Source organism: Gossypium arboreum, chromosome 6 (genome assembly GCF_025698485.1).
Source record: "Gossypium arboreum isolate Shixiya-1 chromosome 6, ASM2569848v2, whole genome shotgun sequence".
In the NCBI taxonomy this organism is placed as follows: Eukaryota; Viridiplantae; Streptophyta; class Magnoliopsida; order Malvales; family Malvaceae; genus Gossypium; species Gossypium arboreum.
Window position 1 is genome coordinate 138,636,446 of NC_069075.1, and position 13,187 is coordinate 138,649,632.

Genomic DNA, 13,187 nt, shown 5'->3' on the forward strand with positions numbered 1-13,187 from the left:
AATTTTGAGACTCCTAGTGTAGAAGGCCCAAACTACCTGGGCCCATTTTACATCTTCAAAACCCAACCAATTAAACCCATTTACAACTAAACCAAACCTAAATCAACAACCCTATCCCAACCCAAAAACAAAACAAAAAAAAAACCTAAATTAACCTAGCTAGCCGCCGCCCTAGGTCTTCGGCCAACTGCCCTCTGACCCACCTGCCTCACCGCCATTGTCGCATCAGCACTGCCACTGTGTAGTCGCCCACTTGCACTTGCAAAATAGGAGAAGAAATGACAGCAAGAATTAAAGGCAGAAATGACAATCAAATAGAAAAATACTTTGTAAATGGCTATATAAGCCTTGCAATATTTTGTATTTTGTCTCTCTGGACACTTTTGAATACAAAAAAAACAGATTCAAATATATCAAATACCAAAAGAAACAGCAAGCAGTGGAAACAAAGTCTTTATTTTCTTTTTTTAGTTTATTTCTTTTTATTTTCCTCCTTCGAATATATAAAAGTACATATTTTCTTTATTTTTTTTTAAAAACAGCATATATATATAGATATATATAAAAATATAAAAGAAAAATAAAAAAACATACTTTTTTATTTTTAAGCCACCATGTGCGGTGGCCGATGCGGCGGCGACTGGTCGGAACCCTCGCCGGAGTAGGGGCCTCTGCAGAGAAAAAAAGGAGAAAGAAGAATTTAAAAAAAAAACAAAGAAAGAATGAAGTTTTAAAAAAAAAAATCTGATTTATATAGGCCACCAAAATGACGTCGTTTTGGGACTGGCCTTAAACGCCCAAAACGATATCGTTTTGATATGACCTGTGCGCCGACCCGACCCGCCTCAGGGGATCCACGTGTTTTTGATAAGAGGGCTATTTGTGCATTTGGTCCTTCTGCTTTTTTATAATTTTATAATTAAATCTTTCGTTATTTTTAATTTTGCCCAGAAATTTTGTTTTTATTTCATTTTGGTCCCGCGCAAAACGCTGCACTTAGAGGGACGGGGATATTTACTTTTTTCGTCCCTTCACATTGTGCGTGTGTTGTAATTTAATCCTCCCCTTTCTTTTTATTTTGGATTTGCGCTAAACTTCCTGTTTTGAATTCAATTTAATCTTTTTTTTAATTATTTGGTTACTTTACTAAAATTAATTAGTTATTTTATTATTTTTACTATTATTATTATAAATATATTATTGTTATTATTGTTATTATTATTTACATGTTATTATTTCTTTTTCTTTTATTATGGTATTATTATTATTGCCATTATTACTATTTTATTTTTAATTTTATTTTTATTATCATCTTATTTTATTGTCATTTTGTACTATTATTATTGTTTTCTATATATTTTATTTTTTACTACTATTATTAGTAGTATTATTATTATCTATTATCAATATTATTATTACTATTATTTTTTTACTATTATTATTTCACATACTATTATTACTATTTTTGTTTTATTATTATCACTTTTCTTTCGTTTCATTCAATATTTTTTTCTTCGTTATTGTTTTTCCTATTTCATTTCTTATTTTTATTTTATTTTTTATTTTTTATTTTTTAAACTTTTTAATAGTTTTATTTATTTATTTACTTATGGTTTTTAGTTAGCCTTTTTTTATTTTTTATTTATGTATCTTATTTTTATTCTTGCCCATATTACTATTATTTGTACTATCGCATCTGTAATTTTTACGTATTAGTACCGTAATTTGCTTTTATATTTCACTATAAATCACGTCATATTTTTTCCTCGATACATTAAAATAATTCTTTCATAAAAGCAATATTTCATATTTAGAAATTCGAGAAAATCGTGCCCTAACTTACTGGGTTTTGATTTTTCTTATTTAATCTAAATAATGGAATATTCTTTTAAAATCGCAACACTAGTTTTGAATAAAATGTTTATTCTCGGAGATACGAGATGTTGTATCCTAACTCGCTGGATATGATATCTTGATACCTCGAGATAAGATTTTTGCAAACAAAGGCAATATTCGGTATTCAGAAATTCAAGATATCGTGCCCTAACTTATTGGGTTTCGATTTTTCTCGTTTACTCTAAATAATTGAATTACTTTTTAATAGGTTAAAATATACAAATTTTAAATAAAAGGCATGCTCGTTCTCGAAAATTCAAAATGTTGTGTCCTAACTTACTGGATGTGACATTTTATTATTTCAAGACGAGAAGGTCTTTAACATTCAAGTGTTTCTACAAAAAGAGGGATCGTATTTTAAAGTCTTTCAAGTTTTCAAAGTTTCGACACTAAGACACTAATTAATCAACTAGGTACCAATTTTTGGGCGTCACGAAGGTGCTAATCCTTCCTCGTACGTAACTGACTCCCGAATTCATTTTCTGATTCTCGTAGACCAAAAAATTATTGTTTTAGTAAATATTAACTTTTATTAAAATGATTAATTTAAGGTGACCCGATCACACCTCATCAAAAAGGATTGGTGGTGACTCCCATTGTTTGTTTTAATTTTCAAAACCAAAGTTGACCCCGTTTTTCAAAAAAATGGTTTCGACAGCTTGGTAACTCCACCGGGGACTAAAAAAGAGAGTCAAGCCGCAAGTTGATTAACTTTTGTCTTTTTGTCGAAAATTAAAATTTGGTTTTGATATACGATCCTTTCATTGCATTTCATCTATTTTGTGTTGCGATCTTCATCATTTTATTCGTGTTTTCTTCATTTGCTTCGAGCTTTTTTGTATATTCCTGCATATTGCATTGCATGACCGTACGGTTAAACCCTTTTAAGTGGGAGTGAGAAACTATTCCTTCGTGAGGTCTTCACCTCCGTGCAGGATAGTGGTTCGCTTTCGGGATACCTGTACCTATGTCTTCGTGAGACTTTCATCTTCGTGCAGCCATAGGGAAATGTATTCCCCTGAACTGAACTCGGTCTATATGAGCCTATAATAGGTGAAGATCGAGGAATCTGCTGGTTCAGGTACCTTTACTTTAGAACCGAGCCCCATATAGCAAGCCTTAAGAGCCCACCCTAGGTAGAGCCACTCCGAACCCCTAGTGGTCACCCGGATTGGTACTCTATTTTGTTTATTTCTCCTGTGCTAACATGCTTTCTCTTGTTTTGATTGCATTGCATTTTCATCATAGAAAGGAGGAGTTGATTCATATTTGATTGCTAAATAGAATAGCTTGTCATGGAAAAAGGATTTCTTGATAAAATGGATTATAATACAGTTGTTCGAATAGGATCCGAGTAAACAACAAGAGAAGGCTGATAGTCCATGAAGGAATACGCGACTTTGCTTTATTGCCTGAGGATTCAAGCCAAAAAATATTATTCGAGAGCCGTCATGTCTTAAAGAAGCTAACGAGCATCACGGGGATAAGTGAGCAACAGATCGCAGAAAGGAGCGGAAAGGAGATAATAGAGACATCTTTTGAAAAATCTGCAAGATTCGACCATAACATCCATATATGAAAAGGATCGGTGTCTTCACTTGGAATATGAGGGCAATGCCGCATATATAACCCGTTTTATGTAAAAGAAATTGTTTTCTAGAAAAGTTGTTCTAATGGAATTGAATTCAAAATCAATGCCTCTCTTTCTTTTTGTATTCATCCCATGCATTTGCATTACAATTCATCATATGCATTACATTAATCAAAAGAGTTGGAATTCTTTGAAGATGTTAAAGGCCCAGAAAGAATGTTTGGAAATTGGAGCATCAATGACATATCCAAAGAAAGAATTGAAAAATAAAATTGATCAGGCATTCGCCCTAATGAGTCGGGAAGGGTTTTGAACAATGGGACTGTAGAAGAGATCCTTGTATTTCTTAAAGCCAATTTAGAGTAATATTCAAAACACGCTTGTTGCTTTAAGCCTAGGAGCAATAAAAAGCCTTTTGTGAAATAGGCTTGTGTCCAAAAGTCTTTATTTCAATAAAATGCATTTTTGTTTGAGCAAATATTCTTTTATTTCCATTTATAGATTCTTTTGTTCTTTGAACTCTCTTTCAAATATTCTTTTCGTCATTCATGATCATACCACACGAATGATCATTCTTAGATTCATTATTTGAAATCTTCCTTCGTACCGACAATAGGTACCCAGATATCAACGACATAAGTGACGCTGCTACTAACCCAGAATCTCGTTTTGAGCGAGATATGTGTCTAGAGGGATCTCAGGACTTTGAAAATGAAAAAGATTGTAACATATCTTCTAATTTGTTAAGGATGGTAGAACAAGATGAAAACAGATCCTACCTTACGAAAAGTCAGTGGACAGTAAGCCTAAGACAAGGAAAGAAGTGAAGATCAAAGCCTAGCTCACCACAAAGACAAAGCGAGACATCATTCCCAATTCAAAGATGTTTTCGCATGATTGAATTAAGATATACCTGGGCTACTAAGACGTGAGGATGCTGCAGGGTGTTTGAACAACATATGCTAATGGTTTTACAATGGCCAGGCTAATCATGAGGTTCGGGTACTGCTGGTCCTCCATGAAAGAGGATTGCATCAGTTATACCATAAATGCTGGATTGAGGAAGACAAGACTTATGTGCCTCCTCTATTTCTTCACATATTTTTTGTACATATATGTGGGGCATGGATTTTAAGGGATGGATCTCATCAAAAGTTTCAGGCCAACACCGATTCATCATTGTGGTCGTCGGTTACTTCACTAAGAAGGTGAAGGTAGCTTCATATGCCAATATTACAAGGTCGATAGTTATCAAATTCAAATTCAAAAAAACAAACATAAAAAAATAAAAAAAATAAAAAAATAAAAAAAGAGAAAAATAACAAAAAGGATAGTGGAAGATAACCGAGACTTGTAAAGATTGGCATAAAGAAGTTACTATTTACCCTCTATCCTTATCAAACGTCTGCCAGGACCTTAGCTGAGGCAACACATTGCTCATTGGTTTATGGGATAGAATCGGTTTTGAAGATGAGATTCCTTTTCTCCGAGTCTTGTCAAAGCTGAAGTTAAATAAAGCCTAATTGATCCAATTCTGATATGATCAGTCGAATTTGAAGAAAGGAGGTTGAAAGCTATCTGTCGTGGTCCAATACACCAAAAATGAATGATGCGAGCGTACGACAGAAAGGTTCGTCCTAGAGAATTCCATGAGGGGGACCTAGTATTGGAAAAGATATTTCCTATACAAAAGGAACTTCAAATGAAAGTATACGCTAAACTGGAAAGGACCTTATATGGTAAAGAAGGCTTCTAGAAGAGCATCGATACTGACCAAGGTAATGGCAATAACCTACCTAATCTAGTGAATTCGGATTCAATCAAAAAATACTTCACCAAAAAAAAACAAAAAAACAAAAAACAAAAAAGGAGAAAAGAAAAAAGGAAAAAGAAAGAAGAAGAAAATGAGAGGCCAATGCGAAAACCCGCAAAGGGCGCCTTGAGACCAAAGGGGATTTGAGTTGAAAACCCAAAAAGGGCGGCTCAAATTTGGATCAAAGTGGGGCATTCAGTAGTCTTACTATGCTTGAATTAACAATGAAGGAGTATGCTACGTCTTGGGGCATCGACAAAGTACTCCGGATCCCCTAAACACAGATTGAGCTCAAAATAATCTTCAAGAAGTGGGTGCAGAAAAGCTCAAGTTGCGATATCTGGGGCACCTAGTTTTCTATTTTACCCATTTTGAATTTGCTATCTTTGATTACCTTATACTTTTCAAGATACGTCTCAATAAATTTCCTTCTTATTACGTTTGCTATCTTTTGATTAACATATTTGTTTCGAGCTATGCTCCTAATTATTTTCTCTCTTATCCATTGTTATGAACTTTTTCAAGCATTTTGCATTGAAATAATGATTAATGGACTAATAATACCTTCACAAAAGGGGTTTTGCGTATTACTCTAGACGTTTCTAAATGGTACAGGAACCTGAAACAGAATTGTTGTTTAGAACTCACCAAGCCTAAAGGTTGGAAATATTGGAGAAAGATGATTATCTCTTTGGACTTTTTATTGGTTGAACAAAAAGACAAGATGTTTCGTCGACGATACAACCTCGACAAATAATGAGCAATGTCAACCCAAGTGTAAAAGGGGATCATTCTCAGGAAAAGAAAAATGATACTCTGCATTCATACAGATATCAGACATATATATCTGGTCATTACACCCAGGGAATGGTGTAACAAATTAATTGATTGAAGATGATACAAATCCTATACCTCTGAGTTATAGCAAGATGGATGAAGAAACCAAATGTTACTCCCTTGAAGTTGTAGTGGGAGGTACAAACTCTATGTCCCAGAAGATACAGCGGAAAAGACTCTGAAATTTCAGTGGGGCAAACCTATTGAGCAATATATAATTGTTTCTTCGGGTTCTATCAAAAATGCTAGCCAAACAAGAGGGCAGCGTAATACGTCAGTGATAAAGCCTTAGTGAACTATGAGTGATGATGCCTTAAGCACTCAACAAGGAATCATTCTCATGACATTTCTGCATTCACAAGCATCACATCTAGTTAGGAGCATTTGATTCATTTCGATCATAGCATCCTAGTTATTTGGCATAAGCATAGATACATGAAACCGATTCTACAGATTATGTCCTTAGAGGATGGTGTAGCAACATCGGTAAATTCATAGATCTTGTCTCCCTGAAGCAGTAGTGGAGCAGATCGAAGACGGTGAGCCTTAACCCTCTAAGCAGCAGGGTAACAGGACGAATTACAGATCTTGTCTCCCTAAGCAGTAGTAGAGCAGATCGAAGGCGGTGAGCCTTAACCCCCTAAGCAGTAGGGTAACAGGCTGAATTACAGATCTTGTCTCCCTAAGCAGTAGTGAAGCAGATCGAAGACAGTGAGCTTTAACCCCTAAGCAGTAGGGTAACAGGCTAAAAATTATAGATCTTGTCTCCCTAAGCAATAGCGGAGCAAATCAAAGATGATGAGCCTTAACCCCCTAAGCAGTAGGGTAACAGGCTGAAAATTACAGATCTTGTCTCCCTAAGCAGAAGTGAAGCAGATCGAAGACGAAGGGCTTTAACCCCCTAAGTAGTAGGGCAACAGGCTGAAAATTATAGATCTTGTCTCCCTAAGCAGTAGTGGAGCAGATCGAAGACGAAGGGCCTTAACCCCCTAAGCACTAAGGCAACAGGCTGAAAATTATAGATCTTGTCTCCCTAAGCAGTAGTGGAGCAGATCGAAGACGAAGGGCCTTAACCCCCTAAATAGTAGGGTAACAGGCTGAAAATTACAGATCTTGTCTCCCTAAGTAGTATTGGAGCAGATCGAAGACGATGAGCCTTAACGCCCTAAGAAATAGGGTAACAGGCTGAAGATTGCAGATCTTATAACCCTAAGCAGTAGGGGAACAGATCGAAGACGATGAGCCTTAACCCCCTAAGAAGTAGGTAACAGGCTGGAAATTCACAGATTTTATCTCCCTGAAGTTACAGTGGAGCAGATTGAAGATAGCGAATCTTATTCCCCTGAAGTTGAAGTGAAACAGATTGAAGCTATGAATAAACAGATTTTATCTCTCTGAAGTTGCAGTAGAGCAGATCAAAACAAACTTTATCACCCCAAAGTTGTAGTGGAGCGGATTAAAGCAATAAGATGCAGTGGACTGAACGAGGCTACCTAAAGAAGAAAAGCACCAGAGAAGTCGAGACTCGACAAGACCGGGCAAAATTGGCCCTTTTTTATGTTATTGCTTTATTCTCATTACACGACAATGAGCAAAGAGGGGCAGCTGTAGAAGGCCCAAATTGCCCGGGCTCATTTTACATCTTCAAAACCTAACCAATTAAACCCGTTTACAACTAAACACAAACCTAAATCAACAACCCTAGCGCAACCCAAAAACAAAACAAAATAAAAAAAACCCTAAATTAACCTAGCTAGTCGCAGCCCTAGGTCTTCGGCACAACTGCCCTCTGACCCACCTGCCCCACCGCCATTGTCGCATCAGCACCGCCACTGTGTAGTCGCCCACTTGCACCTGTAAAACTAGAGAAGAAATGACAGCAAGAATTAAAGGTAGAAATGAAAATCAAATAGAAAAATACTTTGTAAATGGCTATATAAGCCTTGCAATATTTTGTATTTTGTCTCTCTGGACACTTTTGAATACAAAAAAAATAGATTCAAATACATCAAAGACCAAAAGAAACAGCAAGCAGTGGAAAAAAAATGTGCTAAGGTCTTTATTTTCTTTTTTTTAGTTTATTTCTTTTTATTTTCGTCCTTTGAATATATAAAAGTACGTATTTTCGTTATTTTTTAAAAACAACATATATATAGATATATATAAAAATATAAAATAAAAATAAAAATAAAACATACTTTTTATTTTTTAGCCACCGTGTGCGGTGGCCGACGACGGCGACGGCGGCTGGCGCGGCGACAACTGGTCTAAACCCTCGCCAGAGTAGGGGCCTCCGCAGAGAAAAAAAGGAGAAAGAAGAATTTTAAAAAAAAAGCAGAGAAAGAATGAAGTTTTAAAAAAAAATCTGATTTATATAGGCCACCAAAACGACGTCGTTTTGGGACTGGCCTTAAACGCCCAAAACGAGGTCATTTTGATATGATCCTCGTGCCGACCCGACCCGCCTTAGAGGATCCGCGTCTTTTTTATAAAAGGGCTATTTGTGCATTTGGTCCTTCTGCTTTTTTATAGTTTTATAATTAAATCTTTCGTTATTTTTAATTTTGCCGAGAAATTTTGTTTTTATTTCATTTTGGTCCTGCGCAAAATGCTGCACTTAGAGGGACGGGGATATTTACTTTTTTCGTCCCTTCATGTTGTGCGCGTGTTGCAATTTGATCCTCCCCCTTTCTTTTTATTTTGAATTTGCCCTAAATTTCCTGTTTTGAATTCAATTTAATCTTTTTTTTAATTATTTGGTTACTTTACTAAAAATTAGTTATTTTTATTATTTTTACTATTATTATTATTATAAATATATTATTGTTATTATTGTTATTATTTACATGTTATTATTTATTTTTCTTTTATTATGGTATTATTATTGCCATTATTATTATTATTATTTTTTCTTATCATCTTATTTTATTGTCATTTTGTACTATTGTTATTATTATTATTTTTTTATTTTTTTTCCTACTATTATTATTAGTATTATTATTATCTATTATCAATATTATTATTACTATTTTTTACTATTATTATTTCACATACTATTATTACTATTTTTGTTTTTATTATTATCACTTCTTCTTTTGTTTCATTCAATATTTTTTTCTCCTTTATTGTTTTTGCCTATTTCATTTTTTATTTTTATTTTATTTATTTATTTATTTATTTATTTAAACTTTTAATAGTTTTATTTATTTATTTATTAACTTATGGTTTTAGTTAGCCTTTTTTTATTTTTTATTTATGTATCTTATTTTTATTCTTGCCCATATTATCATTATTTGTACTATCGCATCTGTTATTTTTACGTATTAGTACCATAATTTGCTTTTATATTTCACTATAAATCACGTCATATTTTTTCCTCGATACATTAAAATAATTCTTTCATAAAAGCAATATTTCATACTTAGAAATTCGAGAAAATTGTGCCCTAACTTACTGGATTTTGATTTTTCTCATTTAATCTAAATAATGGAATATTCTTTTAAAATCGCAACACGAGTTTTGAATAAAATGCTTATTCTCGGAGATACAAGATGTTGTGTTCTAACTTGCTGGATATGATATCTTGATACCTCGAGATAAGATTTTTGCAAACAAAGGCAATATTCGGTATTCAGAAATTCAAGATACCGTGCCCTAACTTACTGGGTTTCGATTTTTCTCGTTTACTCTAAATAATCTAATACCCTTTTAATAGGTTAAAATACACAAGTTTTAAATAAAAGACAAGCTCGTTCTCGAAAATTCAAGATGTTGTGTCCTAACTTACTGGATGTGACATTTTATTATTTCAAGACGAGAAGGTCTTTAACATTCAAGTGTTTCTACAAAAAGAGGGATCGTATTTTAAAGTCTTTCAAGTTTTCAAAGTTTCGACACTAAGACACTAATTAATCAACTAGGTACCAATTTTTGGGCGTCACGAAGGTGCTAATCCTTCCTCGTACTTAACCGACTCCCGAACTCATTTTTTGATTCTTGTAGAATAAAAAATTATCGTTTTAGTAAATCTTAACTTTTATTAAAATGATTAATTTAAGGTGACCCGATCACACCTCATCAAAAAGGATTGGTGGCGACTCCCATTGTTTGTTTTCATTTTCAAAACTAAAGTCAACCCCGTTTTTCAAAAAAAAATGGTTTTGACACCTAGAATGCAGGTTAATAAAACTAATGACTTGGGATGAAATGTGTCATTTTGGAAAATCTATCAACAATAACGAAAATGCAATCTCGTTTCTTGTTTGGTCCTTGGAAAACTTAACATAAATCCATCAAAATGTCAATCCAAGTTGGAATTATGTACTGGAAGAGGAGTGTACAAACCATGAGGTATCAGTTTTGACTTAGTTTTTTTGCATGCTATACAAGTAGAAAATGCTCATGCAAAATATCGTAAGTCTTAGTGATATGAAAATAACTTATGAGATCACCACTATAGGCCTCTCTAACTAACAATTCGCACATGGAATAGTTTGATAAACATAGTAATTTTTTTTTTGATCATGTTCTAGATTGGTGAGATATTATAATTACAATTATTTAGCAATCATTATTCGAGATCTTGTTGTTTACAAGAAGGTGTCGGCTTTTCAAAAATAGGATTGTGCAAATCCTAACTAAGTTTTCTAGTTTGTCTATGTTCAAGTTTTTTAGATTGGAGCCCACTCTCTAGATATTCATGAGTTTGAGAATATCGAAAGAGATCGTTTAGTTAAAAGATAAAAGATGTTTGAATGGAAAGTCTAGAAACCCAAGGCCAACCCTAAGGTTGTTTTGATATGCAGCCATCAAGGGCCCAAAAATGTTTATTTCATTAATGATAAAAGGGATCCAAAAGATAGAAATATCTTTAAAATAATATTTATTTCAGGTAAAAAGATTCTTAAATATTATTTGTTGTTTGGTATTAATAATAGATTTTTAGTACGGTAATTATTTTGTCCAATATTAATGGAGTAAAAAACTCAACAAGCAAACCTAATTAATGCCAAGTGCTTTTTTAATTATTATTGTAGTAGCCCATTTCTGCCCGGGCTTTAAAACCAAGAATAAAAATAAATAAATAAATGTTTATTTATTATAGTCCATGTACAAAGCCCAAATTTCATTTACAGCCCATTACAATTTATCGACCCATTTAGCTTAAACCCAGCAGACCCGTTACTACCCAAAACCCGGTTACACCCAAGCCCGAATACCCGAGCCAGACCCAAACGAGTGAGGCCCAGTGCCTAAACTAAATCTGGAAACCCTAGGGTTTCCAGAAGCTTCGCGCCGCAATCAGTCCAAGAGTCACGCCCTTTTGACTCATGTCCGTTCGTCTCGCAGTGACCCGAATCAACGCCGTGACTCCGGCCTCGTATCACGCCGTGATCGACGGCCAAATCAACGCTGGTGGTCTCCTTTCCTCGATTGCCTGCAAAAAGAGAAAGAAAATACAACAGAAAGGGAAAACGGATAGGGAAAAGAAATCAAAGATTTCTTTCTAAATGTAAACAGTTCATAGAAGGCTATAAAAGCCTCTTTACAAATCTATACAAAGGACCGGATTTTTACAGAATAAAAAGATACTTACACATATTCATAAAAGAGAAGTTCAAGCAGTTTCTTTTAAAAAGGTGATTCGAGTTTTTTTTTTATTCTGTTATTTATTCAACGAGTATACAAATCAATCTATTGCAAAAACTGATAATATTATGAAAAAGAAAGAGGTTACCTGCGATTTTCTTGAAAGAATGAGGTTTTTTTTAACTCTCTGACCACCGTTTGTGGTGGCGCGTGAGCGCGTGAGAAGACCGGGGACGGAGGCTCGACAGAACCCCTAGGCTGGATCCCAGATCCTCTTTCAGAGGATTTCTTTTCTTTTTTTTTAAAACCTGGCTAAAATTATTTTAAAAGCTGAAATCGAGGTTTATATAACCCTACCAAAACAGTGTCGTTTTGCTTAATTCAATAAGCACTAAAATGGCACCGTATTATGCAGAGGATCCGTGTTGACCCGAGTTACTGGGAGGATCCACGTGTTTTAAGTAAAGTGGGTTAATTGCCCAATTGGTCCTCTCGTAATTTTAATCTTTATAATTTCATTTTATTTATTTTTTAATTTAGCCCTAGTATTTTAATTGTGATTCAATTTGGTCCTCACAGTGGCTTTAAAACTGAATTCGTGGAAACGGTGTCGTTTTGGGATTAGGGCAAATTGCCCAATGAGTCCCTCGGTTTTAATACGTTTTAAATAGGCCTAAATTTTTCTTTTATTTTTAATTTTGCCCAAAATTTTAATTGCTTTTAATTTTAGTCCTTACACTTATAAATTTATTTATTTTGAATTTTATTATTTATTTAATATATATTATTATTTTATATTAAAATTATATGTTATATTATTATTAAATATGGAAAATCCATTATATTATATATTATTATATTATTTTATATGGCATATGTATTATTTATATTGTATTAATTAAAATATTTTTTAAAAACATATGTATTATATATATTTTTTAAAATGTTAATTATGTATAAAATAATAATTTTTTATTTATGTATATTATATTATTATATATGTTTCTTATAAATCTTATATACATTTTATATATTTCACTATATTTATATATTATTTGTTTTCATATTATTTTATTACATATTATATTTTACTCCATATGATATTTTTTATATATTATATACATTTTATCATATATATATTTTTATTTTATTTATCATATGATTATACACTATATATTTTATCATATTTATTTACATTATCTTTATTTTATTATAAAATATACACTATTTTTATTATTTATTAAATATGTACATTCTTAAATTATTTTTATAAGTATAATAGCAATATTTAATACATTATTTTTCTTACATAATAAGTTATTATATTTTATAGTATAATCTATATATGTATATATCATTTTAAAAAAAGGGTTCTCTTTTATTATCCTTACATTATTTAGTATATTTCTAAATAGCTTATTTTTATTCAACTTATATTTTATACATTTTAATTTGCTTAGT

At 32.9% G+C, this 13,187-nt stretch overlaps 1 long non-coding RNA gene across 1 annotated transcript; it reads right to left on the minus strand.

Annotated features, from left to right (window-relative positions):
- Window positions 1-11,207: 11,207 nt before the first annotated feature.
- On the minus strand, window positions 11,208-12,040 carry LOC128293793 (uncharacterized). Its single transcript, XR_008283952.1, has 2 exons — window positions 11,875-12,040; window positions 11,208-11,574 (listed from the first exon to the last, which is right to left on the minus strand). It is a non-coding gene; the product is annotated as an uncharacterized LOC128293793 (long non-coding RNA).
- Window positions 12,041-13,187: the final 1,147 nt, after the last annotated feature.